Source organism: Balearica regulorum, chromosome 5, assembly GCF_011004875.1.
Source record: "Balearica regulorum gibbericeps isolate bBalReg1 chromosome 5, bBalReg1.pri, whole genome shotgun sequence".
Taxonomy (NCBI): domain Eukaryota; kingdom Metazoa; phylum Chordata; class Aves; order Gruiformes; family Gruidae; genus Balearica; species Balearica regulorum.
The window spans coordinates 29278429-29290541 of record NC_046188.1 but is presented as its reverse complement, the minus strand read 5'-3'; the positions used below and the strand labels follow the sequence as shown (position 1 = coordinate 29290541).

The 12113-nt window shown below is 38.6% G+C and overlaps 2 protein-coding genes across 6 annotated transcripts in view; one reads left to right on the top strand and one right to left on the bottom strand.

Annotated features, from left to right (window-relative positions):
- The window catches only part of NPAS3 (neuronal PAS domain protein 3), a 628549-nt gene that overhangs the window by 469636 nt on the left and 146800 nt on the right, over positions 1 to 12113 (top strand). The gene's annotated exons all lie outside the window — the stretch shown is intronic.
- Positions 7176 to 12113, bottom strand: part of EGLN3 (egl-9 family hypoxia inducible factor 3) — a 207736-nt gene continuing 202798 nt past the window's right edge. Inside the window, exon 6 of the transcript XR_012835650.1 lies at positions 7176 to 7190. The gene's annotated coding sequence lies outside the window, so the exon portion shown is untranslated. The remainder of the gene's footprint in view (positions 7191 to 12113) is intronic.

The following is a 12113-nucleotide window of genomic DNA, read 5'->3' as shown; positions in this document are numbered from 1 at the left end:
ATTAGGCAGAATTTATCAATCTAGCATATTCATTAATAGTTTGTGGAAATTGGTGGAGATTTTTCCTAGAGTTATTTATCTAAGGTATTTGTTATAGATGTTAAGTATTTTGAATAGAAAATAACTACATGGCTGAATTTAAACTAAAAAAAGAAGAGAAAGTCTATACTTTTTAATGTAGGAGTAAACCTTCACAGTGTTTTAATGAACAGAAATAAAATAGGTATTGTCCCTTGAGATGCTCTTAAATCAGTCACACTGCTAAATAGCTTTTAAGGGATTCCAGCACTAAATCCTATATAGATAGCAAGAAATGTTTACTTGAGGCAGAAAAGCTTCAGTAATGCTGCATTTTGGTACCAAAATAAAGAGATTTTTCTTTTTTCTTTCCCAGGCAGCTTGCCTTTGGTGAACAAGCAAGCTTAGTAGAGATCAACTGTTGTAGGCTTTTCAGAACTTTTCCCATTCCTGTGCCAGGGTGTGAGTGGGTAGTACAGTGCTGCACAGGACACAGCAGGTTTTGTTAAAGGTACATACGTATGCCAACAACAATTCATTGCTAGTGTTTGTTTTTTTACTTCTCTACATACAGTTAGCACCCAGAGGTTTCAAGGCAAAAATATGCATTTCCAAAATGTCTCTTCCATATTTATGCTGTGGCTACCACATTTGTATAAACAGAAAATTACTCCATTCATGCTTTATTAGCTCTTCTTTTGTACCACAGCCTTGACCCCAGTCATCATAAATTGAGAAATAGTGGGGAACTAATGGAGACAGATGGGAATATGGCTTGCCATTTACTCAAATTGGTAAAGTAATTAACCTCAAGGTGCTGGTTTGCAAGAAAAATTGTTGGAATATCTCAGGGCGCCGGTAAACAGACTCCTGCTTTAACCACTTCTGACAACTGCATCATAAACTAGACTTATTCTGTTCAATTGACCTGTCAACGTCTTGAGTCCAAATAAAGATTTGTATTACAATGCACTTGCTGAGAAGTGGGAGAACACTACTGCTGTTTCTTTTCAAATGGGTTGCTGTTCTCTATCTGCTAGATAGGAGCTGGAATGTCATATATTCATTCTTCAGCCATTATATTCCTTAGAAATCTTCCATTACTGATTGTGTGACAGCTTTGTGACAGCAGATGGTAGTCATTTGGCTTGAGAAAATGAAATGAAAAAACATGGGCCAGACTGACTGGGCTCATTTAGAACAGCAGTGGACAGAGGCCAGATCGAGTTTTTATTTATCGAGGGACATCATGTAATGAAGCCAGTTTCTTTTATATTTTCCCCTTTCTCTTTTTTCCCCCTGCAGATTGGGTGAATGAGGTAGATTTTCAACATATTAGTACATAAATCAAAGGCAGTCTTGTATACAGGAATATTTTATCAAAAAGCCCTCTTCCACGTGACAGCTTTCAAATTCTTCTAAGTTCTTTCCTCATCCTTTTTTTTATTCTCCTCTCTCAATTTAATGGAAGCGTCTTTTAGATTTATTTTGTACACATTATCAGCTGGAAAATTATTTTTTCAAAACAGCAAGTTAAATCTTCAGGGGACATTTTGTAAGTTGGCTTACATGGATTCAGCTCAGTAACTGGAAGAGTTTTGATCATTCAAGCTCATGCAGTTCTTTATTTCATATGTTTTGATTTGCAATTGAAGCAACCATGATAAAAAAAAAAAAAGAGAGAGACTTTTTTGATATTGTCATAAAATGTATCTGGAAGGCATATGTCAAGGGAACACACAGAGTAATCTTCATCTAGAGTAAATACAGCCATTCAAGACAGATGAAAACTGGAAGCATAGTATGGTATCTCAATTTGATGAAAACTCAATCGCTTCAGAACCATTCAAGGAGCACTCATTCGTAACTTCTGCTCCCCTAATTTATCCACAGACACCTACAATGGCATCCAATAATGCTTTGCTGCATAACACTGATTCGGTGCCATTATGACCGCAGTAATTTAAACAATTTCTTTAGGTATTTGTTTTTATGGATTTCAGGGGTTTAGGAAACATAGTTCCAGGTGAGTGGAATAATAGATTTTAACATACATTTATTGTTCTCAAATATAAATTGTTCAGTAAATAATAATTTTCCTAATAATGCTCCCTAAAATTAAGTTTCTCAGTAGGCATTGTGATTTAATAGTTCATGCATTTCATATTCAAGGTAGTCTTCTTTGAAATGTGTTATGAGTTCAGAGACTGTGCCAAGGATAATTTGTCAGTGTCACCTGCACTGGTGCATTTCCATCATTGGATTAAAGATTTGTTAATGTGTAATTGATAAAGAAAACACCAAGCAGCATTTTGGAATGATGGGTAGTGGTTTAGAATAGCATTTTATATTTTTCTCCTGACAGGCATAACATTTTATGTTTTTTTTAAGCCAATGTATTCATAGAGACAGAAATCTCATTGAGTTCTCTGATCAGTCTTTCTCAGTAACTGTGTTGGTGAGTTCACAGCACCTAAACCATGTTATCAGAGTCAGTGATTTTTTAAATCTATAATCAAATTATAGTCTATTCACAACCTCTCAAAAAAGCCCACAACAACCTGTGGAAAAGGGGACAAGCCAATTGAGGGCATAGAGTTCAGTAATATTTTTAATTCTGAGTAGAGATGCAGGTTAAACATATTTGTTACCTGTGTTGTTTTCTTCTGTTTTTGAACATTTTAATTTATAATCAGACAAGAAGAACAGATGTAAGAGTTGTAATTTAATCATTTTATTGCTATCTTTGTATATTTTGAAGAATTAGGTATTGTACTCTTGGGAAGCCATATTTTATGCCTAGTTGGAAAAATGAATAATGTAATAATATGCAAAATGTGAAGTTTTAGAACTTCGCTACTGAGTAAGGCATATAAACTAATGAACTAGTTAAAGTCCCTTGTGCACCATAATAAATATGGACTAAATTTGTCATTATAGCTTTAGACAGAGGTTTCAGGCTACAGATTTAATTATATCCTTTTTTAATATTCATACTTCTAAACTGCATAATTCTTTTCTACTGTAAAACCGAGCGCTATATTAAAACAAACAAAAATGGCAGATTACTAAATGGATATTAACGTGGAGTCAATAAGCATTTAATTTCTGCAGAGAACACAAAAAAGAAGAGTGTAAGCTTCGGAGATCTTTTCTTAGATGCCCATCATTTGTACAGAGAGACTGCCTCCTGTTTTAATGCCGACTTTTGTTACAGAGGTTAATTAGTTATTTATGGAACTCATAAAGGACACAGGGGCAATACAGGAATACCTTTTGTTAGCCATTAAGAAACAGCGATTATTGAAAAGCCTAATTTAGTCTCCATATGATACAAGAGTTAGCTGAAACTAGCTCATCTCACATTCAGTCAACACTGCTTAATGGTGTCCGAATATTGATGACGATTAATAATGGCTGAATAAAATACCATCACATTAGAATGTTTATTCCGTTCCTCCTATCTCTGTAATAAATGCTCTATTGACTTGAATTTAAAGACTCTGTTTCCTTTACAGTATACAGTTGACTAGGTTCTCAGATTAGGGTCATCAATTAAAGCTCAACTTAAAAAACAAATAACTTTTCCATCCACTTTCATATTCCTATAGGCACATGTTAAGTAAATGAAAACAGAAAAGAAATATATCTAAATTAATGAGTCTTGTCCGATTCTTTCTCTTGGGAAGGCCCTTAAATGCAACCAGAGCAATGAAGAAGTACAAAGGTAGCAACAACAAATGTGAAGATTAAAAAGAGGAAAAGCAGTAACATACATTTTAATGAAGGATAAGCAAAGAAGAAATAATATTTTATGGGGAACTAGAAGGAAAGTTCAAGCCAAACAACAAATTTGTCAGTATAGTTCCTAATAATTTACAATTTGTGTTGGCTCAGTTGGGAAGAATGGGTTCCAAAGAGGCTAAGAAAGAACTGTGTACTCCTTTGGGTAAAGTCACTGTGGATAGGTCAGTCCCTTGTATACTGAATAAAATCTTGAAGTTGACTGATAGGTTTGAGCCAGTCAGATCCAGGGCTCAAAATAAGTGTTTCATCAAGCAGACAGGGCTGGTTTTGGGTGTGGAAGAGGTGTTTACGACTTTCAAATCAACAACGAAGGTCTTTGATTTCTCACTGCCTGCTTAAATGATCCTATTTCTTGTTTTTCCTCTGCTTGCAAATGTACTAGGTAAGAGAAAAGTTAATAGTTTCTGAAGAATACAACTGCTTTTCTTAAAAAAGTAAAAACTCTATGGGTGATTACAGCATATTTTTCCTGTGGCTTTCAGATCTGGATAGTGGATGATCTTGGGTTAGTTTTGCATTTTTTTTTTCTGTTATCTAGTATTGTAATTATTATTTCTTGTCTTGCTTATCCATACTAAAATGCTTTTATTTTATCAGAGGGCATATTATAAACATTTTTACATATTTATACATTTTCTTATTATGCAAATTGCCAAGAGCTATCACAAAGGTGAAGGAGAGTTAAGAATGAGGACTTTTCTAGCAGACGGTCATTCAGTAGGTGTACAAAGGACATATTTCTTCAGTCTCAGAATTAAAATTGTTAAAGTCATCAGAGCATTTCTTTTGGGATTTTACTAGCTGCTCCTGAGATGGGCTGAAGAAGAGGAAAAAAGCTATTTTCAAGTTAGTCCCTTGATTTAATTACCTACTAAGGCTGACTGAAATAACATTTTCAGTGTTATGAATAGTTTTCTCTTACTACTGAATTATCAGCACTGGTAATTCTGATCATATTCTCTTGATTTTTTAAAAAAATTACAAGCATTTTCCTATTACAAGGCTAAATATTGGAATCATGTAGCCACATAAAAGTGCAATCGAAAGTTCAGAAATCATTTCAGAGTGCCTACGAAATATTTCAAAACACTAGTGATATGGAAAGCTGCAAGTTTATACTTAATCAAAACCAAGGTAATAGTCATAATCATGTTTACTGTGTCATTGCCTAATTATTGACCAAGAAGGATGTCAATTGTGCCAGACGTTGGATGAATACAAAGCAACACAAAGGCATTTCCTGAGAGCTTACAGTTTAAGTTATAGGAAATGAAAAATTAGAATGAAAATTTTGGAATGTTTTTTGGGGTATCAAACTTACATGTCAAGGATCCCCCCAGCAGGAATATTAGAATTGATTCTAACAAGAACTGATAACAAAGGAAGAAGGTAACAATAACAATAATAATTTAAAAAAAACCACAAGTGATGCACAAATGCAATCGCTCACCGCATGCAGAAGGAAAATAAAACAACCCGATGCCCAGTCTGTTTCCAAACTAGCTTCCCAGCTGGCGTCTGCAGTTATATCTGGAGCATGACATCATATGACAGGGAACATCCCTTTGGCCAGTCTGGGTCAGCTGTCCTGGCTGCGCTCTCCCAGCTTATGTGCACCTGGCAGGACATGAGAAGCTGAAAAATCCTTGACTTAGTGTAGACACTACAACCACCTAGCAACAACTAATAACATCAGTGTGTTATCAACATTATTCTCATCCTTAATTCAAAAACACAGCACTATAACAGCTACTAGAAAGAAAATTAACTCTATCTCAGCTGAAACCATGACACCATCTTTCTTATAAACCCCCTTTAAGTATTGAAAGGCTGCAATAAGGTCAGCGCGGAGCCTTCTCTTCCACAGGCTGAATAACCCCAACTCTCTCAGCCTGTCTTCATAGGAGAGGTGCTCCAGCCCTCTGATCATTTTTGTGGGCCTTCTCTGGACCCACTCAAACAGGTCCATGTCTTTCTTGTGCTGAGGACTCCAGAGCTGGATGATAGTCTTCAGCTTAAAACATCCTAGAATTATCAACAAGCTTATTTGAAAAGGCATCATAGCTTGCAATTTAAGAACTCCACCTTCTGTTGATACTGCTCAATATATGAAAGCTTAAATATACATAATTTTGGCCATGTCTAGAGTTTGCAGTCTTTTGGCAAAGGAGGTGAATTAAATGCAGTTCATTATAAAGGTGGGCTTTGGATTGACACTACTTATCTGCACATAATAAAGCTGTCCCATTTACAAAGTATGCAGATACTTTCACAGCAAGGACCATGGGAGTAGCCTGACATACAGAAAGAGGATATTATACTATTAGCCCAAGAGTAAAAAGAACTATTTATTGCTCAGAGATTATACTGAAGCATTAGAAAAGTGAATTTCTTCTATTGTGATCAGAGTCCATTCTCGCTCTCTCCTGTATTGTAACATATGGATCCCATGGGATATGTATCACTTCTGAGGAGTTTCAAGATATTTTAGATCTTTTCTCAGACAGTAATGGAAAGCACACCAAAATTTAACATAATTGTCTTTTTCGCTTTGGTTCTCATTTGTTTCTCTTTGGGTTTATGTCCTCTAGGCTCTGCCTAATTTTTGTTTGGTTTTGTGATTTTGTTTCTGTTTTCTTACATTGTTATTTTTCTGTAGTTAGTCTATCTATACTGTGATTATGTGCGAATATACAAGTACAGGACAGAAAAAAATAATTCTAATTATCATGCCATTTTCTATTTCAGTAGGAAAATCTGACATCTGGCATACCTCAGAAGTCAGAAGGAAATATTTAAGTGCATTTCTCCTCTGTGAAAAAATTAATGATTAATGTGTTCAGGCAATCCTAACACTGGTTCTGGTCTGAGATCAGCATGACATTTACTATGATATTTTGTCTGGCTGATTCTATTGGCTGATACTTATGACTTTCAATCAAAAAATAAAGCCTAACAATTTTTTAAGAGAGTGACTTTGGAAGTCTTGCTGAACATTGATGGGTTGGTGACTGTTTTCCTGACCAAGTCAAACATCTGTCAACCAGGAAATAACTTTAAGTGCACTGAACATGGTTAAACACTACACCAGTGTTCTTCCCTGAGTGTCAGGTCTTTTCCAAGGTCACCTGAGTTGTTTATGACAGCCATTTGCCTCCACCTGTCCTGTTATTGATGGTATATAAACAGCTCTTCCTTGCATGGAACAACACGTCAGCCAGATAGCTGCAGAAAAAGAGCTGAGCAAATGGAGGGCATCTCCAGTGCTACAATAGACAGTAGAGTTTCTCTGGCTTAGAGCACTTGGCGTCCTTTCCTAATAGTTACATTTCCATGGGGCTTTATCTGACCATAAATACCATCTCCTAGAGCTGTAGTGATTTTCTGGTAACTTCTGTTACTGCTCTTCGGAATGGAATGGAATGGAAATTTCACCAACAAGCTCAAAAATACATTGGTATTTAGTTAATAATGATGGTTGTGATATCCCCGTTGCCAAGGTTTAACATCCCGCCTACGTTGTCTCTCCTTGGGCATCCAGGGACATTCAGATAAACTGTTCAATTCACAACAAACTCCTGAGGTGGATATTCTTCTAAGGCCTTTCTTAGGGTTAGCATTTTCTCATTTTAGCATTTAACTTCAGGTGTATGAAGTCAGACTGTGTAACGATCCCAGTATGGTCAAGGAGAGAGGAAGGTAGGTTACAGGATTAAGAGAAGCCTGTCTTGTGGTCTCTGCGTCTTCCCTCTCTGTCCACTAATGAAGCCTAGGGAGCTGAGATGCCTAACTTTGATACTTAAAATCTGATGTTTATGTTAGTCAGTATAAATGCTACTCTTTAGGCATCCTTAGGGACTTCCTGCAAAATAGCTAGTGTGCTGAGAATCACACTTGTGCTCACTATAAACAAGCATTCCTCTGTACACAAGTACTGGTCTACTAAAAATGGTCTGCTAGTGCCCTATCCCTCAGGTGACAATGACGAGCCTGAGTCTTTCTGCTGACATATAAGAGAGAGAATGTTAAATGGAAGCTAAAAAGTCACTCACAAGCCTTGTTCTGATTCATCTCTCTGACAAAAGCCACAGGTGTCAACTCTGTGGGCAGTGGAGGGAAGCGCCCGCTTTCCACTTACAGAGCATCATCCTACATTTCCCTTCAGCAGAGAGAGTGTCTTTCTCAACTGATAACAGCATTTGCAGCAGAATCAAGTGCACATCTTGTAAAATTGTCACCCAGGAGGTGCCATTTCATCATTTAGGCACATCCTGTTTTCTAGTGTAACAGTAAGTGTAGCACAACTAAATGAAAAAAATGGCCCTTCTGTGTCAAAAAATGTAGCAAGATATCAGTTTGAGTAGTCCCTTTCCCAAAGAGGGGGGAAAGGATGCAAGAGGGAATAGTTTAAATAGGGAGAAATGTTCCCCTCTCAGCCACAGTAAGCTGTCAGCTGCTGAATCTGTGTTATTTTCAATTAGGCTCATCTGATGCCTATGTATACAGGAGACATATGTCACTTTGCAAGAGACACTGTGAGCTGTCTAGGTTAACAAAGCCTCCAGTGCCGTTGACTTAAGAAGCAGTCAAATAGCTCAGCGTTATTACTGTTCTCATTTCAAAAGTATTTTTAGGCTTTACTATTAAAACATTGTTCATGTTAAGAATGAGGCAGTGAGATGGGGTTTTACTAAGCTTCTCATATATACATAAAATAATGTCTTCATATAAGAAAATATCCTGCAAACAATTATGTATGCAAGTAATTTTACTCTTTCCAGCAAACCCAAGGGTTTGACCAACTGAAGTCTAAAAAAAACCAACCCTAAAAATATTTCCTTTTTAAAGTCAAAATATGCTTAAATGAGCTCACTTAGCTTCATGGGATATGTGTGAAAATAATGATGACATTAAAAGCTTTAACAAAGAATATATTCATTGAAAATACATGAAATTTTATCTTCTAAAAACTTAGGTTTGAATCATTAAGTGTATATAATTTCATAAATATCATATGTAAGCAGGGCTCGTTCCTGTGATTATTCTCTGTGGCATTCATTGCCTGGTGCTGTGTGAGTCCTTATATACAGAACATCATCTCATTTGGCTAAATATGAACTGCTTGAATTTTGTGCACTGGCTATACTAAATAACAACTCTCTGCAGGTTTTGTCAAGCTCATGTGAATAATACAAGTCAGCCTTCCTGGATCTTGATGAATTTATCAAGTTACAGGGATTGAAGTGGCTGGTGGCTCGTCTGCACAAGTCAGATGTCACCTGCTACAGATGAAAAAAGATCTTTTTGTATCTAAGGAAGAGAATTGTCCTCCTGCTTCACTGAGCTGAACTTTGTGTTTAAGTTCACTTTTTAACGTGACTCAAGACATGGAATCTGGCAGGTTCTTTATCATTTACCCACATTTTGCCTTTTCCCCATTCCTAAAACTGTCGCCTTTCTTCCCTCGACTAGAACAGACGTTGTTTTCACCTTTCTAGTTTGATCAGCTTGCAAGCAGATGTTCTTATGTAATTTTTAATTAATTGATTTCTTCCTTGGAGGGTTTTGGTTCGTCTGTTTTAAAAAGATACCTTAACTTAAAAAAAAAAAGAGAGAGAAGAAAAAAAGCACATTTGCTTGTTGTCTTCTGTACTTCAAAATGAAAAAATAGTAAAATATGTCAGTGAAATTAAAGCAACTCTTGAATTAGTAGAAAAAGTTTATACATCATACCTACAAATACCTTAGCTAAAATGTATCCGTTACATACGCCATTTGCGTCAATGTCATTGCACCTCTGAGCCAGTTCCCCTTGTCCATACTGACTTCGAGAGTTCCACATACCCACCTCTCTGCTCTTTCCGCCTCCAAAACAGAGAAGAGGAACAGAGTTTGAGAGATAAGAGAAAGATGTCTGAAGGTAGTACTCTGTCATCTTTCTTCCTTTTTTTTTTTTTTTTTGGCTTTTAATGTTCTTTTCTTTAGTCAACATTGAAGGAATGATATTGTAATGAGAGGTAACATTAGGACCTTGATTCACGTAGCAGAATGACAAAAGACAGTTTCTGGTGTTACGTAGGCCCCCAAGATAATGCATTTTCCAAGCACAAAAATGCCTTTTTCATGCTAAGAACTGTCAAGAGTGTTGTAGTGTGGTGGGTTGACCCTGGCTGAGGGCCAGGTGCCCACCAGAGCTGCTCTCTCACTCCCCTCTTTCATTAGACAGGGGAGAAAAGGTACAACGAAAAAAAAACTTACGGGTCGAGATAAGGACAGGGAGAGATCATTCTCTAATTATCATCACGAGCAAAACAGACCGAACTTAGAGAGGGAATTCATCTTATTTATTACTAAGCAAAACAGAGTAGAGGAATGAGAAATAAAACCAAATCTTAAAAACACCTCCCCCCACCCCTCCCATCTTCCCGGGCTCAACTTCACTCCCGGCTTCAACCTCCACCCCCCCCAGCGGCACAGGGGGACGGGGAATGGGGGTTACGGTCAGTTCATCACATGTTGTTTCTGCCGCTTCTTCATCCTCAGGGGGAGGACTCATTGTTCCCCCGCTCCAGCGTGGGGTCCCTCTCACAGGAGACAGTCCTTCATGACCTTCTCCAACGTGAGTCTCCTCCACGGGGTGCAGACCTTCGGGAGCAAACTGCTCCAGCGTGGGTCCCCCACGGGGTCACAAGTCCTGCCAGCAAACCTGCTCGGGCGTGGGCTCCTCTCTCCACGGATCCACAGGTCCTGCCAGGAGCTTGCTCCAGCGCGGGCTTCCCACGGGGCCACAGCCTCCTTCAGGTGTCTCCACCTGCTCCGGCGTGGGGTCCTCCACGGGCTGCAGGTGGAATCTCTACACCCCCTCATCCTCCCTCCATGGGCTGCAGGGGGACAGCCTGCTTCACCATGGTCTTCACCACGGGCTGCAGGGGGATCTTGCTCCGGCGCTTGGAGCCACCTCCTCCCCCTCCTTCTTCACTGACCTTGGTGTCTGCAGATGTTCTTACATCTTCTCACTCCTCTCTCTGGCTGCAAAAGCGCTCTCTAACTGTTTTTCTCTTTCTTAACTATGTTATCACAGAGGCGCTGATTGGCTTGGCCTTGGCCAGCGGCGGGTCCGTCTTGGAGCCGGCTGGCATTGGCTCTGTCAGACACAGGGGAAGCTTCTAGCAGCTTCTCACAGAAGCCACCCCTGTAGCCCCCCCCCCCCCGCTACCAAAACCTTGCCACACAAAACCAACACATGTAGTTAGAAAAGTTAATCTCTTGCGGGCTATAATCTTCTGTTGCATCGCTTGGCCTGTGGACGTATTTCGTCTCTGGTTCTTTGATCATGCCAGTTAAATGGGTTGCCACCTCAGCGGACTGCCAGCACCATCATCTTGTCAGAACTACCCCAACTCGACCCACCAGCCAAACCACTGTATTTCATTTAAGCTGAGCTTGGTTACTTAAACAGTGGAAATGGTAAGTTTTTGCCATCTCGCCTTAATTTAACTGAAATGCCTTTTGGGGAAAGTTCATCTGTTTTGCTAGCATGATAGAAGAATAATTTTGGCTGGAATGGAGTAGGGATGGGGATAAGAAACTAGAAGCAGCCTTTTCAGATAACATAGCTGGGGTTTTAAAAAGATGTGTTTGTCATCTCACACAATGGATTACACTGCCCTAAATATATGCAGATCTATAACAAGCTCATTTAGGTGTTTGTGAGCCAGAGCCCTGATTGGGGTTCTCTAGCATTTAAGATGTGAAAGACTTCTTAAGGGGATGATTTTATAACAACAAACATGATGTAAGTCTGAAACTCTGCAAAACAAAATTGAGTATGCAGGTGTACTAGTCCAGACTGAAATGAAAAAAACCTTCAAGTCCTTTCACATCCCCTTTTCCAGGTTTGCTTCTATCAGCAATACAGTGAGAACCCCAAGCCAGAACACACCAGTTTACACAAATGGCTAATAACACCCAACCCCTTCCTGGAACAATTTCAAGGAGCAGCAAAGAGAGAGGACACTCCTTTTCCCTTGAAGGCCTCCTTAACACTAGCTTTTGAGCTAAGATTAGACACCTGATAAGCAGGAGCACTTTTTGCTGGAACATCTTTATACCTTGTCATAAGTATTGTTGGACATGAGGTATCACGAGAGAAGAGAATTCCATCCTGTGAAGAGTATTTCCAGCACTAAAGCTGAGCATCTCTAGACAGAAACAAGCTAAAATTTTTCAGTCCATAACTGAAACATGTAGATATTTTGTGTCTCTAACTAAAATCCTTTTAGAAATCC